We start from the raw sequence: 27,232 nt of genomic DNA, 5'->3' as shown, positions 1-27,232 counted from the left end.
TTGCCTTTTTTGCGGTTTGTAAATGAGGCGTGTTAGAAGCGTGAAGTCTCCTCGTCTCTGTGAAGCCACTCTGTTGACATCAGCGAAAAAACCAACCGGGCGGGCGGCCTGGAAGAGAGCGCACAACTGAGTTACGGAAGAGGAGAGGAGTGCAGGCTCAGCTCTGAACAAAGGCGGGAGGAAGGATGAGAGAGTGGTGACAAGCCCTCAGATGTCACTCCACTCTGTGCTCTGCTCTGCACCCAGCTCCTCACATCGCCACAGAGAGAGAGATAGAGTGAGAGAAACTGATAAAGGGTGTTGGGGGAGAACAGAGAGACAGACAACACACAGGGAATAAACAATTGTCATATTAACTTTTTGATGACCCACAAACTTTGTTTTCCTTCTGAAACTTGTCTCATCTTCCCGCCTCCCAAGTGCAGAACAACATATTTAACACAACGAGAAGCGGTGATGCATGTAAACAAAGAAAAGTTGTGATTAGTTATCCAAACTGGTGGTTGAGCGAGACGAGGTGTCGAAAGTTGGAATAGTATGTTTATCCAAACGTGTGGTTAATATGAGATCTTCTAAGGATCTTAAGTTATTTTACATCCACACTCTCTCTCTCTCTCTCTTTCTTTCTCCCCCTCTGTCTCTGCAGGATGAGGAATGGTATGAGCAGTCGGCAGACGTGCGGTCGCAGCTAAAGTTCTTTGAGCAGCTGGAGAGGATCGAGAAGCAGAGGAAGGATGAACAGGAGAGAGAGATCCTACTGAAAGCAGCTAAAGTAAGTCCTAGTCACCTTCTTGTTATAAAGACATATATCCCTTTTAGTTACAACCACACAGTCAAGGAAGTGTTTTCACATTCAAACCTGATCTTTAGCCCAATTTAGCAATACCCTGAAATCTTACCAGTTTCAGTTAGCCCATTTCCAATCCTGCCCAATGCACCATGAAGGCCAGTGTAGGGACTGTAGCTCTGTTGCTGTGGTGTGTGTTACTAGTGTGTAAGGTAGTGTGTAAGGTAGTGTGTAAGGTAGTGTGTAAGGTAGTTTGTAAGGTAGTGTGTAAGGTAGTGTGTAGCTGTGCTGTGGTGTGTGTTACTAGTGTGTAAGGTAGTGTGTAAGGTAGTGTGTAGCTGTGCTGTGGTGTGTGTTCCTTGTCAGTGTCTAGGGCAGTGTGTTGTGTTCTCTGTTCCTGCCCAGGCCCAAGCTAACAGATGAAACCGAGTGCGCCCTCCGTAGAGTGACCTCAGTGTGTCCTCCCGTCCCTCCCACCCCCTCGCTCTAGGGCTCCTTTGTCCTCTCATTGTCCCCAAACACAACAAGCAGAGGAACCACTGTGGAACTCTATACACTCCTCTGATCTGATCCTCCTCACATACCCCCTGACACGCCCAGAGCTAAGAGCGTGTCGTTTCAGCCATCTCAGTACTCAGGAGAACCAGCTTCAACAGTAGTGGGCTGGGGAGCCTCAGAGAGCCTTACAGAGTCTCAGAACGGATGACTTGCATCTAGGCAGTCTCTGCACACTCATGTGTGTCAATCCATTCACACTCAGGCTGTTGAGACTGGTCTAAACACTTCTTGCACACACTTAACTTGTATAAGATTGTAAAATGACTTGTATAAGTTCTCACATACTTCATACAATCTATCAAAGAAGACAAGTACATAATTCATTAGACATACAGTATGATGCAAAGGTTGAAATTCTGTCACCACCAATAGAATGTGTTTTTTTTGCAGGGGGGGGTTCATAATGAGCTGACAGAGGAGATGTAAAGCATGTCAGTGGCACCATGGCCCTTTGTAAACAGTCCATCTGTGTCCCTGTTTTCTCCCCCCAGACTGGCTCCCTTTATAATTTGACCTCTTAAATAAGAACCTACTAAAATAATCACCTCCTCCACTCCCACTCCTCCGTCCATTTAAAATATGACTCAAGTCTTCAGGGATGCTCCGGCCGACTGGAGGGCAAATGCATTAGTTTTAGTTGAGATACCGACCAGTAGGTGAAACGCCTGATATATTTAAAGCCAATTAGCAAGGAGTAGGGCAAGACGACTGCCTCTGTTCATGAGATAGTGAGGGAAGGAGGGAGGGAGGGAGCCAGGGCACGGGTAGCTACACTCTTGCTTTCCAGCACCACTGAAGGCAAATAGCGTGTGATTGCTTATAGTAGAAGAGCATCACATTCAGAGATATTAATGAAGTAGTCTCTAACACCACCGGGATGACCATGCTCTTAGAGAGCCAATGTTAAAGACACATTGGACCGTTACTAGTCATATCCCTAACCTTCATTCAAGCTAAATGAATTGATGCTAGTTAAACAGGAAGTACATTTTTTATAGAATTATTCCCATTGCTATGGCACTGTTGGCTGCCTGTATTACCATAGCATAGACGAAGACCCACGGGTCAAAACGTTGTACAATAAATCTGCGAGAGCATTCAACAGTGTATCTATCTTTCTTTCATAGATTGATAGGAAATGTACATAGCCTCTCTGATAGCTACAGTAGGCTAGTACTGTGATAGTGTGGTGATCTGGCAGGGTGCCACTAACAGTGAGCCTTTAGAAGAGTCCCTGTATGGTTAATTAGAAGCCCTGTGGTTAATATCTCACACAGACAGGTACAAGCAGCACAGGCAGCTCAGCTCTCACTGACTAATTACAGTGGAGCTCCAGTACTGTGGACTCTGGTCCTGACTCTAGAGAGATACGCATACACACACACACACACACACAAACACACACGCAGCAGTGGCACCGGAAACAAAAGAGGGACAGACAGGCAGAGTGCCAGTGCCTGTGACTTTCTGAGTTTGAGCACATTCTCCCAGCCCTGGCTCGCACAGAATTTTTAATAACCTCCTTTGATTAGAATCTCCCTCCAGCAGCTTATTTACGGCGGGATTTGGCGCAGGTTTAAAGGGCACTGGCCCCAGGCGCTCAATTGTACTTCTATGAATCCGAATACGATGTCCTTGACACCTTGTATCCTGTTCCCATTTTGTACTATTTTTGTGCTGGCTGCAACAGATGAGGGGGTCCTTAAACCAGCTGTTAACCTGTGTTCTCCCCCCCCCCCCCCCCCCCCCCCTTAACTCTGCAGAGTCGCTCCAGGCAAGAGGACCCAGAGCAGGCTCGGCTGAAACAGAAAGCTAAGGAGGTAAGCGCTGTGCTGGAGATCATTACCCTTGACATTTTCCCAAGACTTCAACATATTAATTTTTCATGCCTCGCTACATATGTAATGCCATTTAAAGGTCTGACTTAAAAAGTTGTAGGAATTATTTGTGCTGATTGATGTCCGCCTCGTTTGGAAAAGTGGTTTCTATAGAACAGAGACACCACACCAAATATCCTATATTCTCCTCTCTCTCTCTTTTCTGGCTCCCGATAACATTTTGGAGACTGCTGTTCATTGTGCATGGCTCTTTCAAAGAGATAGATTGGGGGAGCCTATTGGTGTTGTGAGTACAGGTTTCATATTCACCATAGCACTTTCCGTAGAGCCATTTGCATTGTAAAAGCTGATAGAAATATGTTTACTGTCCCAGTTATATATACATTTTAGTTCAAAACAATGAAATGGCTTTGGCACTGTAGGTGTACAAATGGGACATTTCGAAAAGTAGCAAGCGACTGTGCTTATTTGTTAAATTGAGTTGTTTTAGTCCCCCAATTTTATAAATAAATAAAAACGTATATATGGTGATCATGTGACTCCCCAGTGGATAAAAAAAATAAAAGTAGACCACTCTTCTTCTTTGCGGTTTGTTAACTTAGTTAAATAGTTTGGATACGCTGGAAGTTGGTATGTGTTTATGTTAATCAAAACCTGATGTACTGAAGTATGTTGAAACCAGAAGAGCAAATAATGACTTGTGATTATTGAAAGGAAGAGTAGGAGCAACAACACTGTACACCTGCAGTGTCTTCAGAAAGTATTCATACCCCTTGACTTATTCCACATTTTGTTCTTACAGCCTGAATTCAAAATTGATTAAATAGATTTTTTTTCTCATCCATCTACACGCCAAGGTAGTGGGTTCGATCCCCGGGACCACCCATACACAAAAATGTATGCACGCATGACTGTAAGTCGCTTTGGATAAAAGCGTCTGCTAAATGGCATATTATTTTATTTATTATTTACACACAATACCCAATAATAACACACAATACACAATACACAATACCCAATGCAAATGTATTGAAAATTAAATACAGAAATATCTCATTTACATAAGTATTCACACCCATGAGTCAATACATTGTAGAAGCACCTTTCGCAGCGATTACAGCTGTGAGTCTTTCTGGGTAAGTCTCTAAGAGCTTTCCACACCTGGATTGTGCAACATTTTCTCATTATTATTTTCAAAATTCTTCAAGCTCTGTCAAATTGGTTATCGATCATTGCTAGAGAACCATTTTCAAGTCTTGCCATATATTTTCAAGTATATTTAAGTCAAAACTTTAACTCGGCCACTCATTCACTGTCTTATTGGTAAGCAACTCTAGTGTATATTTGGCCTTGTGTTTTACATTATTGTCCTGCTGAAAGGTGAATTCATCTCCCAGTGTTTGGTGGAAAGCAAACTGAAGCAGGTTTTCTCCTAGGATGTTGCCTGTGCTTAACTCCATTTCATTTTCTTTCAAAAGTTAGTTGATTTTCCAATGTTTTATCACTATGCTTTCAACCATCTAAAAACACAAGCAAATTCCAATGGAAAAACTTATTTTTGGTTTAGTTGTTAGCCAAATGTACAGTATATCACTGCGCTTTCAACCATTTAAAACCACAGCAAAGTTCAAAAGGGAATACAATGTCAGATATTTTGTTTCGTATTAATATAACAGATGAATGTGTTATCACTGTGCTTCATTTAATAGCAGAACCAACCGACATGGACTGCAGTTGAGATTACATAAAACATGGTGCAAGTGATCAATGCCGTTCGAGATGTTGCGCAGATTATTACAGCAATTGTAAAGATCTCCACAAACCTGTGACGACATATGCATGCCATGCTATTTTCAGGTCTTGCCATAGATTTTCAAGTAGATTTAAGTCAAAACATTAACTCGGCCACTCATTCACTGTCGTCTTGGTAAGCACCTCCAGTGTAGATTTGGCCTTGTGTTTAGGTTATTGTCCTGCTGAAAGGTGAATTCATCTCCCAGTGTCTGGTGGAAAGCAGACTGAACCAGGTTTTCCTCTAGGATTTTGCCTGTGCTTAGCTCCATTTCATTTATTTTTTGTCCTGAAAAACTCACCAGTCTTTAACCATTACGAACATACCCATAAAATGATGCAGCCACCCCTATGCTTGAAAATATGGAGAGTGGTACTCAGAAATGTGTTGTATTGGATTTGCCCCAAACATAACATTTTGTATTCAGGACAAAAAGTTAATTGCTTTGCCACATTTTTTGCAGTATTACTTTAGTGCCTTGTTGCAAACAGGATGCATGTTTTGGAATATTTGTATTATGTACAGGCTTCCTTCTTTTCACTCTGTCAATTAGGTTAGTATTGAGGAGTAACTACAATGTTGTTGATTCATTCTCAGCTTTATCCTATCACAGACATTAAACTCTGTAACTGTTTTAAAGTCACCATTTGCCTCATGGTGAAATCCCTGATCGGTTTCCTTCCTCTCTGGCAACTGAGTTAGGAAGGAAGCCTGTATCTTTGTAGTGACTGGGTGTATTGATACACCATCCAAAGTGTAATTAATAACTTCACCATGCTCAAAGGGATATTCAATGTCTGCTTTTTTAAATTTTTTTGTTTCTTTGCTAGGCATTGGAAAACCTCCCTGGTCTTTGTGGTTGAATCTGTGTATGAAATGCACCGCTTGACTGAGGGACCTTACAGATAATTATAAGTGTGAGGTACAGAGATGAGGTAGTCATTCCAAAATCATGTTAAACACTATTATTGCACAAAGAGTGAGTCCATGCAATGTTTACTCCTGAATTTATTTAGGCTTGCCATAACGAAAGGGTTGAATACTTATTGACTCAAGACATTTCAGCTTTTTATTTTAAATTAATTTGTAAAAAATTGTAAAAACATAATTACACTTTCACATTATTATTATTATTATTATTATTATTATTATGGGGTATCGTGTGTAGGTCAGTGACCAAAAAAATCTCAATTTAATACATTTTAAATTTAGACTGTAACACAACAGAATCTGGAATAAGTCAAGGGGTGTGAATACTTTCTGAAGGCACGGTAGACCATGGTAGATCTCTAGCAACATAGATCTGCTTAGCCACATTCCAGTTCTATGTCCATACTGTATACCACTTAGTATGAAGCAATGTATTGGACATGTATTCCAAGTGGTATGCTATGGACATTAGAATGGTGATATTCTCTCCTCTCCACTCTACTCTCTGTAAAGAGATCTTACACTACCACCACACCAGTGTGAGGTGAAGTGATGCCTTTCCTTGGCTCTGTTCATTCGTTTAGAACCTTGAGACTAGATCTCAGCCTCCCCATAAGCCCTAGCTGCATATGCAAATGAGGCAGTGTAATAGGCTGTGCTGCGATAGGTTCGCCCTGGGGCGGTGTGATCAAAGTGGATCTCCTCCCCGTTAAGTGGCAGGCCGCTCATCATCTGGATGGGGCCAGATTATCTCCTGAGAAAGAAACGCGGGACTCGCACGTTCTCATTTTCATTTTAGAATTTTAAGAAGGAGCAGAGGGGGGGGGGTTGAAACTGTTACTTTATGTAATGTTCAGTGCGACAGTCAGGGACAACACCACTACAGGGGGAGTATTTTTTCTAGGTTTTTTCATCCCCCTCTTCTCTCTTTTTTTGCTTAATGGTCGTCGTTTCTCAGTCCCGTGCCTCTCTGGTTTTCATCACCTGACTGGCTCAAGGGGACAGAGCTAGCTGTTTGTGTCACCGTGGTTACTGCAGAGGGAGTCTGTCGGTGGCGGCTCCTCGTTCAGCACATCTGCACAAATTTCATCAGGATAATGAGGCTGAGCTGCTCTTCCAGGCGACGGACGGACGGGTGGAGAATCCTGCCAACTCGCTCTCCGAAAATCATTTTCAATGACAGTGTTATATACCTGTTACAAGAAATGTGTGTTGAAATTGAGTTGGCGCATGATTTGTTTGTAAAGGCAGGTGTGGTGTATTGGAAGGGAGCAGTGAGGATGTGTTGGGGAACTTTATTGAGGCGCTTACAGGTGAATTACATCCAGTCAGAGTGGGCTGATAGAGTTTGTATGATAGAGACACATACTCTGGTAGTGTGATGGCAGACTTGGCCACATGTGGCCTCTATCGAACCTCTCCAGTTTCCACCTCAACCTAATCCATCGCCCTGCCCCCCTCAGCCCCCCTCAGCCCTCAGTACCGCCCAGGCAGATAGCAAAAGGCATAAAGCCAAACGTGTGTAGCGCCCCTGTTTCCTCCATTCAGAAACATTCGCCCAAAAGGTCAGATGGGCTATTTTAGAAATGCCCCCAGTGAAAATCAATGGCCAAAACAAGTATTCCTTTCTTGTTTGGTCTGGTCTGTGTGCTCTGTCTGAAATCCCACTGAGGCAGGAGGCGAGGCAGTGCCTAATCATCAGGTCCTCTCAGCACTGAGAGAGGGGTGGGGGGAGAGTGGACCAGGCCTACATACATCACAGTGTCAGACACACAGACACACTGCGGCCATAGATTCATCATCAGAACTCCGTCTGGAGGCAGGGAGAGGAGAGAGGAGATAGGAGAGAGGAGAGGAGAGGAAAGGGGAAGAATCTCTCTGGTCTAAACTCATCATCCCCCAGGACCTCACATCCCACTGGGCACATCGTAATTTCAATGTGGATAACTTGGTATTATTTGGTTGAGACGTTGATCAATGAGATTACAACCTATATTCACTCACTCAAAAAGACAGCCAAAAGTTAGTTGAATTTCCAATGTGTTATCACTATGCTTTCAACCATCTAAAAGCACAACCAAATTCCAATGGAAAAACAATGTCTTATTTTTAGTTTTTAGTATATCACTGCGCTTTCAACCATTTAAAAGCACAGCAAAGTTCAAAAGGGAATACAATGTCAGATATTTTGTTTTGTATTAATAATTTACAACAGATTAATGTGTTATCACTGTGCTTCATCTAATAGCAGAACCAAACAACCTGGACTGCAGTTGAAATTACTTTAAAAAGACATGGTGCAAGTGATCAGTGCCGTTTGAGATGTTGCGCAGATTATTACAGCAACTGTAAAGATCTCCACAAACCTGCGACGACCTATGCATGCCATGCAATCTTGACCATGCATGCTTTTTATTAATACATAAGAAGACATTTTTAGTTACAGTAACCTCAAAATGTGGCCATGGATGTGTTACTCATTTTAAAGTTTAATGTTACATTAGTTTGTAAGATAGCCTTATCTTTAGGCTATTTAATGTATTACAACAGTAATATTGAATTTTGTTTGGTTGACAACGCAACCAAATATCAACATTTGGAGGAGATGTATCTACTGCTTGGGTAGTTCCATCTGTGCCACCGGCTTAATCCCATTCTTTAACTTTTATTTTTGGTTGAGTTGGAGACATGAATCCAACATACTGTATCATTTGTTAACTTGTCGACAAGTTAATAGGCTAAATGTATTGTATTTCAGAAGGGATATTGAAATGTGTTTGGTTGTCAATGCAACCAAATATCAACATTTGAAGGAGATGTATCTTCTGCTTGGATAGTTCCATCTCTGTGCCACTGACGTAGTCTGGCTTTAATTCCAGTTTGTCTACAAATTAATAATTGATATGTTGGATTCACGTCTCCATCTCAACCAAAAATCTAAGTGAAAGAAAAGGACTAAATCAAATCAAACTTTAAATGTACTTTAAATAATAATAATAGTGGCGCAGTGGCGAGTGGCGCAGTGGTCTAAGGCACTGCATCGCAGTGCTAGCTGTGCCACTAGAGATCCTGGTTCGCATCCAGGCTCTGTCGTAGCCGGCCGCGACCGGGAGACCCATGGGATGGCGCACAATTGGCCCAGCGTCGTCCAGGGTAGGGGAGGGAAGGGCCGGCAGGGATGTAGCTCAGTTGGTAGAGCATGGTGTTTGCAACGCCAGGGTTGTGGGTTCGATTCCCACGGGGGGTATGAAAAAATTAATAAAAATATAACAAATAAAAAAAAATATTGGCCCAGCGTCGTCCAGGGTAGGGGAGGAAAGTGCTGGCAGGGATGTAGCTCAGTCGGTAGAGCATGGTGTTTGCAACGCCAGTGTTGTGGGTTCAATTCCCACGGGGGGTATGAAAAAAATAAAATAAAATGAATGCACTCACTAACTGTAAGTCGCTCTGGATAAGAGCGTCTGCTAAATGGCTAAAATTTAATAATAATAATAATAATATGCCATTTAGCAGACGCTTTTATCCAAAGCGACTTACAGTCATGTGTGCATACATTTTTACGTATGGATGGTCCCGGGGATCGAACCCACTACCCTGGCGTTACAAGCGCCATGCTCTACCCATGGGCGGAGCACAATTGGTCCAGCGTGGTCCAAGGTAGGGGAGGGTTTGGCCGGCAGGGATGTGGGTTCGTTTCCCACGGGGGGCCAGTATGAAAAATTTATAAAAAATAAAAATACATGTATGCATTCACTAACTGTAAGTCGCTCTGGATAAGAGCATCTGCTAAATGACTAAAATGTCTACCAAATGAGTCCTATTCTATAACTGATTTGGTCACATTTAATTTGCTCTGTTAAACCTGCCCTTTGGAATGACTTCGATAGCAACAGTGAATCGATTTTGTTTTTAAGTGGAGATCTCTCAACAATCATTCTCACGATAGTACATTGGTAATAGTCAGTGACAAATATCAAAGTTTATCAGGGCTGGGCTTGGTTAAAACCCTGGATGGGAGACCAAAGGGTACCTGTAGATAGATACATTCTCCAGTAGGAGGTGCTACCCAGCCTATATTTTTCTGATAGTGGATATAACGTTGAAGATCTGACGTAGTTTTAAAGGTACAAATTCAACATATTTTATACAAGATTTGTCTATGTTGCAATTTGGTTACCATAATAACATAATCCTGTGGTTGAAATTTTACCCTCAAAATAAGAGTTGATGACTTTTTTCAAATTCAATATATTTTCCACGTAGATTCCAGGTCACAATGCGTTGACAAATTAAGTTAAAACAATGTTGATTCAACCAGTTTGTTCCCAGTGGGATGGTTCTGGCTGTGAGAACACAACTGAGAGGTCGCTCAGCTCTTTAGCCTATGATTGGTTGGGAGGAGTCGGTCAAACGACTGTCAGCTGATTGGGGTAAATGGTTTCCCTAGAATTCGTTGCCTTTGTAAGGACAGGCTTTTATTTTGATGTTGGCCTTATCCTCCTAATTTCATTCTCGATCAAACCAGCTAAGAAATGCGGGTCATTGATGTTTCGGGCCATGGCTTCAGAATCTAATTTGTCGAAAACCATAAATAATGAATGGTAAATGTGTTATTGGAAAAGCCCAATTATATTTTATACACCACATGCAATGCCAAGGCTGAGCGCAAAGCTTTTTGCTTCAGGTTTCCCACTAAAAGAAACATTTAGATCATTGAAATATTTGGAAAATGGGTTACAGACTTATCACAGCTTGGTACAGCTATGATAAACTTCCTGGAAAAATAGGAATTGAAAGAGGTGAACTTTGGCATCGTCAGATGACATGTTGATGCGGAGGAATATCAGGGGATGGACAGTTGGACACAGAAGCCTGTCTTTTGTTCCTTCCTCAAACACACCTGATTTAAATAATCAACTAATCATGGTCTTCAGTCTGGACATGATTAGCTAAAGCAGGTGTGTTACTGCAGGGCTGGAATGAAAGCCTGCACATCCAATTGCTATCCAAGACTGGAGCTTGACATAATGATGATCCTCCACAAGAATTGAATATAGCCTGTTTAATTAGAGGCATATCACTATACAGTTTATGTGTCTTTGACTATAAGGACTGTCAGTGAGACTGTTGTTAAGACAGCTCTTGGTTGCTCTGAATGACACCCCCATATCATCATCACGAGCAGGGCCGGTTCCAGGCCAGAGGGGGGCTGAGGGGGTGAGATGTGGGAGTCCCTGTCTTCCCTTCCCCTCTCTTCTCATCCAGCCAGTCGGATCTGTGTCCTTGCAGCGTTGCTCTACTTTAGCTCAGAGTGATTCCAGACCCGTGTGAAACTGAGAGCTGTCCAATGGGAATCTCTCTGCTTTTTGTTCGAATAATTTTCCTCAAATATTTTTCCTCCTCGGGCGTTCAGAGGGAGTTTTTTCTTGCCTCGTTTGCACACCAGGATTGATCATGAAATGTTTTGAACCACGCAGCAATGAATTCTGCCCTTGCTCAACTCTCAACCTTGTATGGCACCAATTAAAAGCAAGAGGCGTTATATGTACTGTATGTCCTAGCCGGATGCATAAACATCTACATACATCCACATACTGTCAGTAGCATCAACATGACATAGAAACACTGGTCAACATTTTTACATTTTTCTCTTCCATCAAGAGATATTGTAGATTTAGCCAACTTATTTTAATTATAACCTCTGGATGTAACCAATGTGCTCCAAGACATCATTGGCTCTAAGACACATGTTCATGATTGCCCCAGCATCCCCCACAGATGACCAGGTCACATATAGCCTGTAAAAACGCCTGTGCAACAGGCCCCATCATGCAGCGCTATTTCTCCTCTATTGTCAGATGTGTCAGAGGACAAGGCTACAGTGCCATGCATTTATTAGTGCTTTTGTGTCTGTTGTATCTGTGGTTCACGGCCTCTCATCGTTTGGCCCCACAGAACCCGTCATCGTGCCCAGTGTAGAGCGCTCGCTGTTAGGCATGCTCAGGGCTAAAGCCTGTCAGACTAATCACTATGATTATGAAGCGAGTTTGGGCTAGTTAACGGAGCACTGACATTTGGTGATATACTGTAAAGCCCAAAACATGGCAGTAAATCTCTCCCTTTCATTTAACTTTTACGTTTGGCTTTTAAAGTATGCTCTTTGCGAGTCTCTGTACATGGAAGATTGTGTTCTACTACAGGAAAAACAGCGAGGTTAAGTACCTCTAACCTCTTAGTGGTTATTACAAATGTGCATGTAGATACATGCAAATATCAGATATCCACACATCTTCTCAAATATTTCCCATTCATGAAGTGTTTCATCAGTGTTGTTTGAAAGATCAAAGCGGGGCTATTTAATTGTTAATTTAATTATTTCAGAATAAAAGATCTGTTTTGATTAACTCCTCAATATGCACAGGCTACTAAATAGTCCACACTAGCACAATTTTTTGTTTTATTTGTTGCTTTGTTGTCTGGAGTTTCAACTTCTCTCCGTTTTTTTTCCTTTCTTTTTTTCCTCAAGACATATTATAAAGAAAAACATCACAAGCCTTTTAAAAATACCTTTGGTGTTCCTGTGTGTTTTCGAATATTACAAAGTCCTGTAATGAGAAGGAGAAAAAAGAAGAAGAGAGATTTGCCTCAGAGGGAGATTGCGGCTCGTCTTCTCTTGCAAAAGGAGCCTGTAGGACCACTTTTTCTTTGTGCGCTGTAGCACTCCTTGGGACTCCTGCGACAGGGGAATTGGGTACGCTGAGCTACGCTCGTGGCGAGGTGCCAGCCAGCCTCCCTCCGTTCCTGGGAAACAGCGAGAGGAGAGTAGAGGCAGGATTGAGGACATGTTTCAATTAGGGAACAAACACCACACACACGGAGGAGAGAGGAAGAGCTAAATCCTGACCAGCCAGACTACCTCATATTCTCTTAACCTCTCTGTCCTTTCTAAACTGTACCTGCACCAGAGAACAATAGCTCAACCAGCCTGCCCCCTTTTTATTTGAGAAATGCCATTTGTATAGAAATTCACAGGGGAAGGAAGAGGAGGGTAGTGTAAAAGAGAGGGGTCTTTCTTTGTGAGTTGATTCTCTAAGTGTGCCAGCTCTGCCCGCATGTTTCCATTAGATTGTCATGTTGGCTAATTAGAGAGCGGCAGCATGATTCACCTTGGTAATTAGCAGGACTTGCACACCAGGTGCCTGGAGGCTAGTGTGAAAGAGGAGCCCAGCCTCAGAGCCCTGCAGTCTCCTCTCCCCTCCGCTGCCTGCCTTCCCTCTCTCTCTCCCAGCTTCCCTGTGAAGATTCTCTCTCTTCTCATCTACCTTCCACTTTTTTGATTTGGAAATGAATAAATCATTGCGATCGTCCTCGTCCTCTTGAATATCTGAGTTCACATCTTTTCCTAGATGCAAATTATACGTGATCAATAGAAAGGTGATGAGCACCGAATCTAACTCTTTAAAAAGAGACGGGGAAAGAAAGCGAGAGGGGGAGAGAAGACTGCTAGCCCAAGCACGGTCGCATGTAAAGGGAGACAATGTGAAAGAAGAACATTTCAAGTCGGGAATCTTCCCTTAGATAAGCATTATTTTTAATGATCACCGCTTTCCTGGCGTTTCCTTATAATGCTGCTGCTTGAATATGCTTATCAGTGATTTCTGGGTTCCTCTGTTTAAAAACTCCTATTATTTAAAAACTATTCTACAAATGTTATTCTACAGAATGATAATACTAGCTCTGTGGATGGGTTTTGGAGTGTGTTTTATACACAACCAATTTTATATACACAGTCTTTATCCAAGGTTTAATTTCTGCAAATAAGTTGCAAATAAATACGAACCGTAGGGTCATAATAGTGGCCCTCACATAATGACCTTAGCTCCGGGGAGGGCTCAGAGCACTGAATAATTGGTTGTTGGCTCTGGAAATAGTTCTGACGTATCCATCCAGCTCAGGAGAAAATAGAACACGCCGAGACTATAACTAGGGTTGATTTCCATAGGTAACGTATATGTATGATGTATATGACAGCAAACAGATGCCTTCATCATCGCTCTATCTTTTGAAGAAAAACACTTGGTTGAAATTCCTCAATGTGGTATTAGTCACTGCACATGAATGTATTCATTGTGATAAGCATGTCTATGTATAATAATGTGTTAATGCAGTGACTCATACCTACGTACAGTATGTGTGTTTACGCAGAATAAATACATATTATTGTGCATAAAACAATTGTAAAAACCAAAATTGAAAGACGCTTTCCTACATGTCAGACAATTTTCTTTCCTGCATCTATTTGGGATCATTTGTATCCAAATCCAGTTCAGTTAAAGGGGCCATCTGAGATTGCTACATCCATTTTTTTACTTTTAAGTTAATGATATACAGTGCCTTCAGAAATTATTCATACCCCTTGACTTGAATTCAAAATGGAATACATAAATTTCTCTCTCTCACCCATCTACACACAATACCCCATAATGACAAATTGAAAACATGTTTTTAGAAATTCTTTGCAAATGTATTGAAAATGAAATACAGAATTATCTCATGTACGTAAGTATTCACACCCCTGAGTCAATACTTTGTAGAAGCACTTTTTGGCTGTGATTACAGCTTTGAGTCGTCTTGGGTATGTCTGCATCAGCTTTTCACATCTGGATTTGGGGATTTTCTCCCATTCTTCCTTTAAGAGTTTCTCAAGCTCTGTTAAGTTAGATGGGGAGCAGCGGTGAACAGCAATCTTCAAGTCTTTCCACAGATTTTCAATGGGATTCAAGTCTGGGCTTTGGCTGGGACACTGAAGGACGTTCACATTCTTGTTCTGAAGCCATTCCAACGTTGCTTTGGCTGTATGCTTGGGGTCATTGTCCTGTTTGAATGTACATTTTCACCCCAGTCTAAGGTTGTTTGCACTCTGAAGCAGGTTCTCATCAAGGATTTGCCTGTATTTGGCTCCATTCATTGTTCCCTCTATCCTTACCAGTCTCCCAGTCCGTGCCGCTGAAAAACATCCCCATAGCATGATGCTGCCACCACCATGCTTCACGTTAGGGATGGTGTTCGACGGGTGATGAGCTGTGCCTGGTTTTCTCCAGACATAGTGCTTTGCATTCAGGGCAAAGAGTTACATTTTTGTCTCATCAGAACACAGAATCTTTTGCCTTATGATCTCAGTATCTTTCACATGCCTTTTTGCAAACTCCAGGCGTGCTGGCATGTGCCTTTTTCTCAGGAGTGGCTTCCATATTGCTTCCGTCTCTCCCATGAAGCCCAGATAGGTGAAGTGCTGTAGAGACTGTTATCCTTCTGGCAGGTTCTTCCATCTCAGCCAAGGAACTGGGTTCTTGGTCAACTCCCTGACCAAGGTCCTTCTTGCCCGGTTGCTCAGTTTGGTCAGAGGGCCAGCTCTAGGCAGAGTCTGGGTAGTTCCATATTTCTTCCCCAGATATACGCCTCATCACAATTCTATCACCAAGATCTACAGACAGTTCCTTGGACTTAGCACTGTCAGCTGTGGGACCTTATATAGACAGGTGTGTTTCTTTCTAAACCATGTCCAAACAATTGAATTGGCCACAGGTGGACTCCAATCAAGTTGTAGCGACACCTCAAGGATGATCAAAGGAAATCGGATGAACCTGAGCTCAATTTGGAGTGTCATAGCAAAGGGGTGTGAATAAGTACTGTATGTAAATGAGATTTCTGTATTTCATTGTCAAGACATTTGCAAACATTTCTAAAAGCATGTTTTCACTTAGTCATTATGGGGTATTGTGTGTAGATGGGTGAGAAAAACATATATTTAATCAATTTTGAATTCAGGCTGTAACACAACAACATTTTGAATAAGTCAAGGGGTATGAATACTTTCTGAAGCCACGTTGATTTTTGAAGAATATATTTAGAAATGCTTACAGAGCTTAGTTCAACTGTCATACCCCATCAGAACCCAAAATGTAACTCCCTTGTTTGTAAACAATGCAATTGTAAACAAACACTGTATAGCCTCAAAACATGGTTAAAACTATACATTTGATATCATGGCTAGTCAGTCCTTGCATCCATAGCTCTGTCTATGAATTAGAGAGTGGGTACATTTCTCAAGCCCCATCACTCAGCGGTTCATCAAAACAGTGGTGAGTTGACTGTTTTGTTGTTGTTTGAACTGCAGATTGTCCCTTTAAATCAACCTGTATACCACAGCTATACAGTGCATTCGGAAAATATTCAGACCCCTTCCCTTTTTCCACATTTTGTTACGTTACAGACTTATTCTAAAATTGATTAAATAATTTTTTTCCTCATCAATCTACATCCAATACCCCATAATGACAAAGCGAAATCAGGTTGTTAGAAATTTTAGCAAATGTATTTAAAAAAACAAAAACAGAAATACCTTATTTACGTAAGTATTCAGACCCTTTGGTATGTGACTCGAAAATTGAGCTCATGTGCATCCTGTTTCCATTGATCATCCTTGTTTCTACAACTTGATTGGAGCCCACCTGTGGTAAATTCTATTGATTGGACATGATTTGGAAAGGCACACACCTGTCTATGTAAGGTCCCAAAGTTGACATTGCATGTCAGAGCAAAAACCAAGCCATGAGGTCGAAGGAATTGTCTGTAGAGCTCCGAGACAGGATTGTGTCGAGGCACAGATCTGGGGAAGGGTACCAACAAATTTCTGCAGCATTAAAGGTCCCCAAGAACACAGTGGCCTTCATCATTCTTAAATGGAAGAATTTTGGATCCACCAAGACTCTTCCTAAAGCTGGCTGCCCGGCCAAACTGAGCAAACCTGGCACCATCCCTGCGGTGAAGCATGGTGGTGGCAGCATCATGCTGTGGGGATGTTTTTCAGTGGCAGGGACTGGGAGACAAGTCAGGATCGAGGGAAAGATGAACAGAGCAAAATAAAGAGAGATCCTTGATGAAAACCTGCTCCAGAGCGCTCAGGACCTGACTGGGGCAAAGGTTCACCTTCCAACAGGACAACGACCCTAAGCACACAGCCAAGACAACGCAGGAGTGGCTTCGGGACAAGTCTCTGAATGTCCTTGAGTGGCCCAGCGAGAGCCCGGACTTGAACCCGATCGAACATCTCTGGAGAGACCTGAAAATAGCTGTGCAGCAACGCTCCCCATCCAATCAGACAGAGCTTCAGAGGATCTGCGGAGAAGAATGGGAGAAACTCCCCAAATACAGGTGTGCCAAGCTTGTAGCGTCATACCCAAGAAGACTCAAGGTTGTAATCGCTGCCAAAAGTGCTTCAACAAAGTACTGAGTAATGGGTCTGAATACTTATGTAAATGTGATATTTCAGTTTCTATTATTAATACATTTGCAAACATTTCTAAAAACCTGTTTTTGCTTTGTCATTATGGGGTATTGTGTGTAGATTGATGAGGGGAAAAACAATTTAATCAATTTTAGAATGAGGCTGTAACGTAACAAAATTTGGAAAAAGTAAAGGGGTCTGAATACTTTCCGAATGCACTTTAGCTCTACCAAACATAGCCCCCACATCAGTAGGTTAGGGCTGAAACATGGGGAGACATAGCAGATTGGCCCAGTCATATTGGGTGTCTACTGAGTTGAGATGAGGTTGGAGATCTGATTGGCGATTCAGCTTAGACTCCCCTAGCTTAACTACCAGCCATTTTAAATGAGAAAAGGCCTTACAGCTCACAGATGTTCATAGAACGGAGAGACAGGCTGCCTCATATAGTTACCAAAAAAAAGTCTGCTGTGTGGGTGTCAAGGGATGAAATCAAATGCATGGATTTAGGTAGATTTAAGTAGGAAGTTAATACATGCACCCATGCATGCACACACACACACATGCGTGCACACACACCATCAGTATACAGTATATAGCTTATTATATGGGTTGTTGTGGCCCTTAGAGTTCCCCTGCTGTGCCCCATCGGCCCTCAGACCAGGTCTGGGCTGGGGGTAGAGATCAGCAGAGGCCCCCTGCCCTGCCTTTCTCCTGGGCCCTTTTAGAAGGCAGAGAGCCCCCTGCTCCTCCACTCCACAGCCGTCTGTGACGTCAGCCCTGCCTGCCTGCCCTGCCTCCTCTCTGCTCTGCGTTCCGCTCCACCAAGGACATCTGTCTGTAAGCGTCTGGGGGGCCGCGAGGCGAGCAGCTAGTCCTTCAGGCCAGGGGGGAGAAGCCTTTGTTACCAAGCGAACTGCACAGATAGAAAACGTCAGGTTGGCCATTGTGGCTTATGGAACTGACTCCTCTGTGTATGTGGGGTTTATCTGATTGCTGTCTGTCTGGAGAACGGTCTCTCTCTAGCTGCCTGCCTTTCCCTGTTTTAGACATTTTTGCATCATGTAGAGAACATGGACATCGTGTTCTTTCCTTGTGAGGAGACAAAGAACTGTGCATTGGGTTTTTATGTGGGTTTGACACTTGAAGGGCTGAATTTTTAGTGAAGCATTTAAGGCATAGCCCTGACTGAGTTTTTCACTGCTGTAAATTATTTAGAAAAAGGAACAACTAAGTAAATAAGCATGGGAAGACCTCAGCCAACAAATGGGACAGAATAGGGCTATAAAATACATATCCACTCATCTAATATTGACTGTTTCTTCACTTCACTCACTCAATCCATCTACTGAATACTTTTTTTCAGTTATGTTGTTATGATGTTAAAGGTATTAACATTTCTGTTTGTGTATTGAAACCAGAACCTCTAGCTATAAAGTGTAGCCTGACTACTGGGCAAACGCATTGATTGGAGATTCTATCAGGGGATTTTTGCATCACATCTTAGCAATGTTCTACTTCTCCTGACCTTTGTAAATAATTTGAGTTTACAAGTCTCCTTCCCTGTTTCCAAAGGGCATGCGGGCAGACTGCAGGAACTGTTTTTTAAGAGACTTGGGGAGAACCAAATACTTAAGCGCAGACATTGATCGAACCTGGCAAATATATGTTTGTTGGTTATTGGTTCTTTTATTCTATTGATTAGAGCTGCAGACTCCAGTATTTCAGTGACCTTGGTGGTAATCTAGTTGAGGCTTCTCATTCGTAGGTTAGACTAGTCAATAATACACAGGCCCTGCCCAGGGGAGTGTCCAAAAGGGCAACCTATAAACTGCACTACGTTTGACCTGGTCAAATGGAGTGCAATATACAGGGAAAACGTAGTGCACTATATAGGGAATATGTTGCCAGTAGGGTCAAATCCATCTATACTTTAGTTTTGACCTGGACTCATAGTGCTCTGATCAAAAGTAGTGCACTGCACTGTATAGGAAATAGTTTCTCATTTCAGATGCAGCCCAGGTTTTCAGTCATCTGATGTAGAGCTATAGAAGCACTATGGCAGCAGGCCTCAGATCAGATTGGAATCAGTCTCTTCTCCCAGCATCAAATGCAGACTGGAGGAGGGAGGGTTGGGGTTGAGGGAGGTTTGCAGATGGTGAAATGAGGTCTGCATTTATCATACAGTCATAAATCTGAATGGCAGAACAGGCAGGGTAGAACGCTGCAGGCTGTGTGAGCCAATGCCTGGTGCCAACTGCCAGGCAGGGTGGAGATGCATCCCGGCATCCTGGTCCCATCAATGAGATAGCAGGACCCAGACCCCTAACACATAGACATAGACACGCAGACCCAGACTCTCACTCTCTCTCTCTCTCTCTCTCTCTCTCTCTCTCTCTCTCTCTCTCTCTCTCTCTCTCTCTCTCTCTCTCTCTCTCTCTCTCTCTCTCTCTCTCTCTCTCTCTCTCTCTCTCTCTCTCTCTCTCTCTCTCTCTCTCTCTCTCTCTCTCCATGGAGGCAGCAGAATCCTTTGAGGTCAAGCCTTCAGAGCTTTCTGTATGTGACCAAGCTTAACAGGATTAACATTGATACCAGAGATCCATCTGATATCTGCACCCAAGCTGTGTAATGGAAGTCTCTAGCCATAGTAGATAGCTAGTTTATCCAGCTGACGCCTTCCTTTCCACTGGATTTCCTCATTTGCATAGTTCTGCCTTAATTCACACCCAAACACTCCCTGGAATTTACATTTACATTTTAGTCATTTAGCAGACGCTCTTATCCAGAGCGACTTACAGTTAGTGAATACATATTTTTTTTATACTGGCCCCCCGTGGGAATCGAACCCACAACCCTGGCGTTGCAAACGCCATGCTCTATCAACTGAGCTACATCCCTGCCGGCCATTCCCTCCCCTACCCTGGACGACGCTGGGCCAATTGTGCGCCGCCCATGAGTCTCCCGGTCGCGGCCGGCTGCGACAGAGCCTGGATTCGAACTAGGATCTCTAGTGGCACAGTTAGCACTGCGATGCAGTGCCTTAGACCACTGCGCCACTCAGGAGGAGAGGAATCACTTCCTGAACCTGTCATCTTGTTACGTGTTTATGGGTGTTTGGGAGCGGTGGTGGTGGAGCAGTGGTGGAACTGCTCCTCTCCTCAGGACTGCGTGTTGCTTACAGCACACAGCCCTGGAAAACGGCTACAAGACTTTAATGTGATGGAAAATGCACAGTAAAGTTTGGGTGGATTTCTGTCTGGTTATTATTGCAGCTTTTCCTGTCTCCTAGTTTATCCTAGTTTATGTTGTCAGTGTGCTTTGAATTTTTCAACGGTTTTGCCTTGCTAAATGTGAAGTGGCAACACCCTAAAGGGCATACTTTGCCCGGGGCTTTTTAAAAATCAGAGACAACTGCATGCACATTTTGGATCGGGTTTTTGTAAACCAATGCAACCTTTTATAGAGCACCATCTGAAAGTAACATTTCCCCTGATCAGACAAAACGCATGCACATACACAAGCACACATTTTAAATACTTCATTTGAATCAACAAATCACATCACATTACATCAAGAAGGATTCAAACATTTCAAAGGTATTGCATACAAGGATACAAAAGGCACCGTCTCCATATAGCTTGGCTGCCCATAACAGTTGAAACAGAGCACCATCTGAAAGCAACATGACATTTCCCCTGATCAGACAACACGCATGCATGTACACACACACACACACACACACACACACACACACACACACACACACACACACACACACACACCCCACACACACACACACAGACACATACACACGATCTTAGATAACATAAAAGAACATGAAAGACATGAAAGAACACATTGATTGTCTCTGTTCACTTCGACCCAGGCCTCTCCCCCACTGGGCAGGCAGTTCGGCAGGCAGGCGTTTCTCCCCTCCGTGCTGTGGCTGTGGCTGGAGTTGATAGGATAGGCACGTGGGTGTGGGGGGAGAGGAGCTGACGCCCTCTGTGCTGCCATGGCCCCAGGCTCTCACACGTCCGCCCTGCCCCAGCCCTATGCAGCAGAAAGGCCAGCTCCCAGCAACGCTCCCCTCCCTCCCCTCAGCCCTTCTCCCTCTCAGCCCCCAGGTCAGACATGACATTACCTCAGGCAGCGCCTCACCACTGCTTCCCCTTTACACATCACAAACTGAAAAATCACAATGAGGAATGTGACCATGCAGCACCGCTCACCACTCAGACTCACAGACATGAACGCTGCTAATCCCTGACAACATGCTGCCATTTTGTCTCTATCTGGGTTTGGGGAGGAAGGGAGAGAGATGGGCAACTTACTGGAGGGATGGACATTAAAATGTAATTTCTCAGCAATAGACCTGTTCTGTGCGCACAGACATGCCTCTGCTACTGATGATGTCCATTGTGTTCATCCATTTATGATATGTAACATTTTAGCCTGCTTTGGCAGATGGGACAGAAATCAATTTCCCTGCCAAATTATTTTGGTCATACCTTTGCTACCAGCTGAGAGTTGGTCAAATAGTTACAGTTGGTACTATTATGATAGAGGGTAGATGAACGATAGACCATTAGATCTAAACAACAAGTATAGTACGATAACTACTAGCTAGGTTTTCTTCGCACATTCCCCCGTCTCACCAATGTCTCTGCATCGTTACCCCCATGTAATCCTTTGACCCATGTAACTGAAGGTCATGCTGAGCTAGTAATGCTAAGCTAATGTGTGCCTGTTGCTTTGTCTCTCTCAGATGCAGCAACAGGAGATGGCCCTGGTGAGGCAACGAGACGCAAACCTGACCGCGCTAGCTGCCATTGGACCTCGGAAGAAACGCAAGATGGACTCGCCAGGGGCCACGCCATCAGGGACCGAGGTAAGACCGGAGCCCCCCTATAAAGTCGCCAACTGGTAGTTAGCTTCTGTAGTTTTCTTTAACCTGTTGTAGCAGGATGAGATATATACCTACACAATCACTTCTGAAACAAAACTAACACATAAAACAAACATTGTTCGATTCCTCTCAAAAAAAAAATTATACGCCCAGTCGTCCAAAAAAAAAAGTTTTAGGACCACGCTGTTGAGATGAATGTCAATTGTAATTACTCACCAACCCCAATATGGGTAGTAGGGTGTACCTATTAGATGCCCAGAATGGTATGTTCACACACAACAAGTTTGCATGCCCAATGGACTGTTTCTCTTCTGTTTCTACTGAACATTGATGAATTGCATGGCCACATGCTCCCCAGTATTGCTATTCATTAGTCAAGAACCAGATGTTGGAGGGAATTAATGTGAAGTACTAAAACCCTCCTTTATCCATGTACTCTGATTGGCTCTGTGTTGTTGCCCTCATATTATTTAGGAAGAGTTCTATGGTGGGCTTGGTACACAGTGTGCAGGCCTTCCTCTCAACCATTACATTGTTCTCATACTTATTCATCTATAAAGTGGATGAAGATGAGCCCTTCTGAAATCTCCCTTTAGATTAGAGACATGAGTCAATACCATGGTGTGAGGCAGAGAAATATAATCCCTAGAATGGGATCCCCATTCAAGTCAATGTTCTAGGGATTCTATTTTTATGATGAGAGGGGTTTGGGAGCAGTTATGGTGGTTTGTTAGTTTGTTTATCAATTATCCAAGGATTGGAGTTGTTGTTTTTGGGGTGTTATTGTTGTATTCTTAATACCAGACCTCCTTAACAGAAATAACCTGTTATACATTAGCCCGTTTTGGGGCATGTATCTAATGCATCACATTGGAAACCTCAGTAAGCTAATACAAGGAAGATGATGGGAATATATCTGTGATACATGAACCAATATCCACATCGACAGGACCAGAGCATGTTGACTTATTCCCTTCTGACTAACTCAGTCTGTTGTTAATTAAGATGAATTATGGTATTATAAAAGAATGGTCTCCTGTTGAAAATTGTTAAAGAACAGCCCGGTTATCACATTTCTCCAATACAGTATATGGTTATACATTAAGTCATTTACATTTACATTTTAGTCATTTAGCAGACGCTCTTATCCAGAGCGACTTACAGTTAGTGAGTGCATACATTATTATTTTATTTATGTATATATATATATATATTTTTTTTTTCACACTGACCCCCCGTGGGAATCAAACCCACAACCCTGGCGTTGCAAACGCCATGCTCTACCAACTGAGCTACATCCCTGCCGGCCATTCCCTCCCATACCCTGGACGACGCTGGGCCAATTGTGCGCCGCCCCATGGGTCTCCAGGTCGCGGCCGGCTACGACAGAGCCTGGATTCGAACCAGGATCTCTAGTGGCACAGCTAGCACTGCAATGCAGTGCCTTAGACCACTGTGCCACTCACAGTTATTCTGCAACCAGAAATATTTTACATTCTCAGAGAAAGAAATGTTGAACTATTCAACCTCCCCACGATATTCTCTGATTACTGCTGTAATTCTGTGAATATGATGAATAAAAAATAAAAAAAGCTCTGAATTTCTGAATGTCAATTGGTCATTTTAATAACCTGCTTATTGGGTTGTATCTTCACATCATTTGCTTAGTTGCAACCTGCTGCAGAAAGAGCACAGTAATGCACCCAGTATAAAAAGGCATAAATAACCAAATAAATGCATTACTTCTGGTCCTTGAGTGCAGTGCCAACCTCTTTCACTATGTTTTACCCTGATCGGTTAGCGAGCCCTCGACCCTCTGTTTGCTGCAGAGGAAAAAAAAGCTCAACAATCCGGTTTATATATCTAACATAAACAGTCACACAACATAAACATGAATATCCATTTATTCCAGAGCTGTTTTTAACGTCCTGTTCCCGTTTAATTAGGTGGCTATAATTAAGTGAAGTCATACCACCCCCTCCACCCCCTCCCTCCCCCTCCACCCCTCTTCTGAGCGATTGCGACAAGGGGAGGAGAGAGAGGGAGGAATCGTAACTTATTTTCACTTCATTTTCACCTCCTCACATTTCTTCATTTCACATGGGCTGGAAGCGCCGGCGGCGTTCTCTTTCCCTTCTCCAGAGCAAAGTGAATGTGACTTTTCTAAGGGGGTCACAGGATGCCTGCAGGCCCTGTGGGTGTTACTGGACTGTTGCCTGCTCTCAGCTTCACTGAGGGGCTTGTCATAGATTTCATCTCCACAGAAATGAGCCGGGGGCCCTGGCCAGGAGCAGGCAGCAGAGGCAGGCAGCATTATGAAGGAGTAGGGCCCACGCTGCCTGGCTGGCTGGCTGATTACTTCCCTCTGACATTGCATCCTGAGCTTTCCGCATTAATCCCAGACAGACAAAGGCAGCCCTTCAGTGCTGCGCCGGAGCTCAAATTAGGAGAGGGAGGATAATGACCTTCTTGAGATCCTACTCTCTGTTACTCCGTTCTGTTATAGTAGAGAGAGCTCCTGTTGAAACTAACAATCCCCCCATCTTTACCCCTTCCGACCACCCTTCCGCCGTGTTCCGACCGTGAAAGAATTCAGGTGACACAATTTCGGTACATGTTTTTTTTTCTACCTCCATTTGATGGTGGCTTGGCCAGAGCTCTGCTGTGCTGGAGTCTGGCTGCTTCGGCTCTAGACTGCCAAAAGGTCTGAAACTGATAGCCAGTCAACACTGGAGTGTCTGTCTCCAGCCTGATCTGGTCTGCAGGAGGCAACAAAGGGGGCCTTACAGTGCTCCGCAGGGCGGATTAGTTACAGGGAGCCAATGGCAGGGGCTGTTCACAGGGGCAGAGAGACAAGGGCCTGCTGTGGCCCTGACTGTGGGTCATAGCACAGACAGGGGTAGCACTAACGCCTCTACAACCCCCCCAACAACCCCTGTGCTGAGCAGCACACATGGCCTTTTGAAGTGCTCTACTAAGCCAACTGGAGGGCTAGAGAAGGATGAAGGAGGACTAGAGGAAGGGGGATGTGGAATGAGAAGGACTGGTGAAGGTGAATTGGGTGTTATCATGGGTCCAATAGATGCTCTTTACCTTTCCACCTTCTCAAACATCAGCCTACAGTATTAGCCCTGACATGGCTAGCCTCCAGTAACTATGGTACTATGGCTATGCTATGGGACATTTACAGCTAATGGGTTAGCCATGCATCCCAGCCTGGCAGACTGAGCAGGGTCACTGTCCAGTCACCCAGACAAACATTGGACTGTCACCATCACTATGTTATGGAGTCTCCTTCCTTTCACAAATGGAATAGTTTCAGAGCAGTAGTAATTAATTGGTACTTGTTTGGGCATGAACTGCCCATGTTGTGATTTTATCCCTTTAAAAATAAGAATACAGGGTTTAGTATTGTTGGGGAGAGTGTCAATGTAATGTGACATTTCATAACTGTGATATAGGCCAATATCAGGACAAGCTTTAAAATGTAAAGATCCCAGTGCCTCTACTATGATGGAACATATTGGAGTGTAAAACGTGCTCAGAGCTCTGAAACATCCTTGGCACATTTACGAGCACACAGTTATCATCATCTAGGCGGTTGGGCCATTTATCACATCAAAGGAACAGTCTTGTTTGTTGACGTACAACAACAATGGCAGCTAAATTGCCCGGACTTGTACAGTACTGTATAACCACACTGTCATCCTCCTATTTGTCTCTCCCAGGCAGTGCTGGGTGGAAAGGTAAGGCAAGAAGAGATTTAATAGCAAGCAGACTATTTTTCTATTTGAATTCATTTCACCTTCTTACTTTGAGGGTGTAGATGAGAAAAATGGAGTGAGGCAATAGAGCGAGAGGCATGGGGAGAGAGAGGGGAAAAGCACAAGGAAAACTGATGCCCTTTCCTCCAGCTAAATTAACAGGAATCACGTGGAAAACAATCTGAGTCTCCAATGAAAGGGGGAACCATTAAAATTAGCCCCGAGCTATGGACTGCACCCAATATCACTAAAGCTGCACTCACTACAGATGTGGAGGCTGGCTTACAGGCAAACTATGCTCTGTTCTATAGCTACAATTAAAATCAACCTCTCTGCCAAAAAACAGGAGAGGAGAAGAGGGGGAGAAAGGCAGACATGGAACATCAAAGACAGATTGAAATGTGTAGTCAGTAATAAGACTGGTCTCCAAGCCCTCGGGTTCTCCACGGTCCCCTTGTTAATGAGAAATGTTGACCTCTGGTTTGTAAGTTAAACTTGTAATCTCGGTTAATGAAGTAAATCAATCCCAACTTGGAGTGTGCAGTTTCTCCCCTCCGTCCTCCCCCCTTCCTTCTATCCTCCCCTGTACTCTCTTCCCTTCCTTTTTGCTCTCTTCTCCTCCTCTTCCTTCTCCTTCCCTCCCAACGCGCTGCCTGGGAGTAAATGGCCAGGTCTTCAGCCAGACAAACAGGAAAGAGAGGCAGAGAGGAGAAGAGGATCGTTCTGGGGGGAGGAGGAGGGGACTGGGACTGGGCAGGCAGGCAGGCTGTTTGGTTAAGGCATGCAGGCCAGCTGCTTGGTAAGAGAGAGGGGACATCTACCTCATCCACCACTCCCTCCCTCCTCCCCTCCTCCTCTCCTTTCCCCATTCTATCCGTCCAGTGGGATTTCACAGAGAGCACAGTGGAAGAGGCTATAGGCGCGTGCCTCTATTAACCGTCCTTAAAATGTTGCTCAGGGGAGTAACTACTGTATTGCATCGGTGCAGTCAATGTATTCATTGGCATTGACCTCCTATTGGCTGTCATTTTAATCCTTCAACAGAAAGGAATGCAGCATGAGTAACATGTAGAATGTTGGAGAGGTTCTGGAATGGAGCCCACATTTACATATGTAATGTGATGATATAATGAGCCAAGCAGGATGATTCCTGTGGGTTATCTCTACAGCTTTAACATGGCACATACATAGTCCTGATTAGAGGGGGCACCAAGAGGCTGTTATCGGTTGCGTAATGTCAGTAAGATCGTAATGCGCGTTTGACTTTTTGTCTTTAGGCAGTTCTATTTCTTTTTCCAGAGCGGGGACAAAGAGAGGAGATGTAGTTGAGTCTTTAAGAAGTGTTACAGGAGCTGCTGTACTTGGCC

At 43.6% G+C, this 27,232-nt stretch overlaps 1 pseudogene across 1 annotated transcript in view; it reads left to right on the top strand.

Moving 5' to 3' along the window:
* The window catches only part of LOC311111689 (transcription initiation factor TFIID subunit 4-like), a 91,873-nt pseudogene that overhangs the window by 36,300 nt on the left and 28,341 nt on the right, over positions 1–27,232 (top strand). The window contains exons 11-13 of the transcript XR_014615921.1: positions 647–772; positions 3,109–3,165; positions 21,961–22,083. The product of XR_014615921.1 is annotated as a transcription initiation factor TFIID subunit 4-like (transcript). The remainder of the gene's footprint in view (positions 1–646; positions 773–3,108; positions 3,166–21,960; positions 22,084–27,232) is intronic.

Source organism: Coregonus lavaretus (assembly GCF_964263955.1).
Source record: "Coregonus lavaretus genome assembly, chromosome: 37".
Taxonomy (NCBI): Eukaryota; Metazoa; Chordata; class Actinopteri; order Salmoniformes; family Salmonidae; genus Coregonus; species Coregonus lavaretus.
The sequence above is the reverse complement of the archived record's forward strand: the minus strand, read 5'-3'. Positions and strand labels throughout refer to the sequence as shown.